This window comes from Petaurus breviceps, unplaced genomic scaffold, assembly GCF_028583685.1.
Source record: "Petaurus breviceps papuanus isolate PSGF00001 unplaced genomic scaffold, PetGlider_PUasm1.0 172, whole genome shotgun sequence".
Classification (NCBI taxonomy): domain Eukaryota; kingdom Metazoa; phylum Chordata; class Mammalia; order Diprotodontia; family Petauridae; genus Petaurus; species Petaurus breviceps.
The window spans coordinates 1,091,315-1,094,856 of record NW_027185755.1 but is presented as its reverse complement, the minus strand read 5'-3'; the positions used below and the strand labels follow the sequence as shown (position 1 = coordinate 1,094,856).

Genomic DNA, 3,542 nt, shown 5'->3' with positions numbered 1-3,542 from the left:
GCAGCCGCAGTGGAGCAGGAACCCTCCTCAGTTCTAGGGCAGCGGTCACTCACAGACCAGAAGAGTAGTAAACACACCTCTCCTTGGATCATCCTACCTTGGAAGAACTGAAAACTTACAGGTCCCTAAAAGTACCTCTGAAAACAGCTGCACAAAACCCCTGAAACTTGGGCTAGTGTGCCCTCCAACCTAGAAACAGAGACATACTTTAACAAAGAATTAAAAGGCAAGAAATAGGCTAGGAAAATGAGCAAACAACAGGAAAAAAAAATCCAACCATAGTAAGTGACAAGGAAGATAAAAACACACACTCAGAAGAAGACAATGAAGTCAAAGCTCTAAAACCTCCAAGAAAAACATGACTTGGAAAAGAAGGGCTCAGGACAGGACCCTGGAATACCCCCACACATAGGGGGAAGAATGGGGGAGACTTTATGTTGGAGCAGAGAAAGATTTCAGAGATTGGGAGACATTAGAGAGTAGAGAGAAATGTAATATAAGAATATGTATGACAGAGGGGGGCAATCACCTAGAACAGTCAAGGGCACATGTGATGTGATTAACCTTGACCAGAAGTAGGTCCACTACACTATCAGACTATGAAGAAAAGGAGAGTTTTTTTTTCAAAAAGCCATAATTTATTAAGAGTACATCCTTTCCGAAGTCCACACATGGTGCCCTGCCCTCCCTGCCCTCCTCATGTACAATTCCTTGATCACTTCTGATATTTGTAGATCTTCTTTGCCATCTCCAAGAAGATAGATGGGGAAGGGATGATGAATGCTTCTCAATGAGCCCCATCAGTCTACTGTAACTTTCTTCTTCAAACTTGGTGAAATGAGCAGGCAATTCAAGTTTCTCATACAGTTCCTTCACTTTGGCAACCTTCTCTGGATCTTTCTGTCCATGATTCTCCTCTAACATCTTTCTTTGCTCAGATGATGTCAGCTGAAGGCACTTCACCACCAGCCAGCTGCCTTAGTTGTGCTGGATGTCAGTACCAATCTTGCCAGTCACATTGGAGTCACCAACAAGGTCAAGGTAATCATCCTGAATCTGAAAAAAATTCCCCCATCTCCAGAAGGATATTCTTGGCATTGGTGTGTTCTTTCTCCCCATCTACGCCTGCCATGAACATAGCAGCAGCAAATGGTAAGTAGAAGAAGTAGAAGGAGTAGAAAGCCAACTTGTATTTGACAATGGTCTTCTCTCTCTGCTCAGTGAATCTGATAAGATCAACCTTGCCCTGAGGGGCTGTGATAAGATCAAGGGTTTGGCCAATCTCAGACAGGTAAGAGTTCAATGAGGTTCAGGTAATAGGGCTGCCCATGGCAGTAATGCTTCAGGAGGCGGTAGGTACAGGCTTCCAACAACATGGCATCATTGATGCCATCCAAGCCAATGCCAGGCTTCTTATACGGCTGTTCCCATCTGGTAAGAGAAGCATCCATAATGTCATCTGTTACTAGGAAGAAAGCCTGGAGCAGTTCCATACACCAGCCCACCACTAGTGCTCTCTGTCTACTGTTGGCATTCTGCTTTTGGGGTTCCACCAGTTCCCGGAATACCATGAGCACTGATAAGCCTCAGTTGTATTTTCCCCCAAGGGCATTGTACTCTAAGACCTCCTAGAGCTTGGCTATGGCATCTCCCACCTCAGGATGCCCCATCCCATCTTCTGTCAAGATCTATACAATCTGGGAGAAATGCTGGACGAAGTCCTGCTTCTCTTGGACAACAACTGATTTCTGATCTCTGTTCATTCTGGTAGCTGGATGCAGCCACAGTCTTCTCTGGAAAGTGGGGGGAAAGGAGAGATTTTGTCAAGGGATTTTGAGACGAAGAGAAAGGGAGGAGAAGCTGGTGGTAAGTGATTTCAATTTTTTTTCAGTCAAGTAAGAGGTGAAGCTCATTGGTTGAGAGCATGGGAGAAGGGAAGATGTGGAAGGCTTGAGAAGACTCAGAATAGCCACTGTGGGGAATGAGATTGGAAATCAGTCTGACCTTCCTAGTAATTTTCATTCAGCTAGAACCATTTTAATTATGGATAAACTATTCTTTATTTCCCACTGGCAGCTCTCAGCATTTCCTCCTTGTATGGTGGGTTGTTGTTTGTTTGTCCTTCCTTCTCAAAGAGGATCAAGGACGTTATGAGAGTGATGTCTTGATCTACTTGTGAAATGGATTTAAGTGAAGCAGAACGGCACAGTCATCAGTCTGACTCTTTACTCCAAAATCATTAAAATCCAGTGTTAAGGCAAAAGTCAAGATAACTGGCAAAGGTCCAGGATGCAGTGGGTGAGCTTGGTCTTTCTAAATTAGTTCTTCCTCAGGTCTCAGTTTGTCTGAGACTATGCCCATTCAATGATCAAAGGCTTGGGTAAGAATTCAGACAAAAGATGGCCCAGTTGTCTATCACCAAACTATCATTCTGGGAGAGGAAGACCTTTAAAGTTCTGATCAGAACAGAAAACAATTACTATTTACATTCATTCTAAGCCACCAAAACCTAAACAATTAACTACAGAGGCTTAGTTTGGGACTATTATTGGCCATTCAATGAAAGTCAGAGTGATTTGGATTTAAAGGCTTTGTTTGTCAAGTAGTTCCATGTGAAAAACAATGGGCTTTTTAAAAGACTTTTTTTTCCAGAGCTATATTTCAAGAAATTATAAATTAAGCTGCTCAGGACAAAAAGTAAATTGTCCTAGTTTTTGAAGAAAAGAATAATAAGAATAAGAAATATATATATATATTTTTAAAACTAGCCCCCAAATTCTAAAACGTCCTACAAAATATAAGCAATCCAAAATTATATTCTGGCAAGTTGTTCATAGTACATTTGTAGTTTCATGTACAGTTATCTTTTTTATTTTTTAAAAGAATTGTCAGATTTATTTATTTTTTTGTTTTGCTTTTTAGAGGGGGAAGGCAGGGCAATCGGGGTTAAGTGACTTGACCAAAGTCACAGGGCTAGTAAGTGTCTCAAGTGTCTGAGGCTGAATTCAAACTCAGGTACTCCTGACTCCAGGGCAAGTGCTCTGTTCACTGCGCCACTTAGGGACTCCCAATCATCTTTTTTATTGTACTATGTTATGGAAATGCTTGTTTTATTCCATAAATTAAAGTAAAATAAAAATAACAAAAAAATTATATTCCTGTAGAGTATCTACTTCTAATGAAAGGGACCATATATGGCAAAGTAAGAAGAAGGAGGAGGAGGAAGGAAGGAGGAGGAGGAAGGAGGAGGACAGGGAGAAGAAAAGGAGGAGGAGGAGGAGGAGAGGGAGGAGAAGGAGGGGGAGGAGGAATTGCATCGTTTCCAACTTCTGCTCAAATTGGCTGGTTGCCAGAGGACAGCTGCTATTATTCTCAGATAGCATGTAAAGACAATTAATAGAAAACATTCTCCAAAAAAACTTGGTTCACTCCTTCCCACAAGTATACATGGCATCCATGGGTGGAGAAAGCTTAAGCTTAAACTGTAATGGTAAGGAGGCACACATGTAAGAATATGTATGACAGAGGTTTAACTACCAACA

The 3,542-nt window shown here is 41.7% G+C and overlaps 1 pseudogene; it reads right to left on the bottom strand.

The window, feature by feature from the left end:
• Nucleotides 1-715: 715 nt before the first annotated feature.
• On the bottom strand, nt 716-1,657 carry LOC138157553 (farnesyl pyrophosphate synthase pseudogene; annotated as a pseudogene).
• Between the last annotated feature and the right edge of the window lie 1,885 nt (nt 1,658-3,542).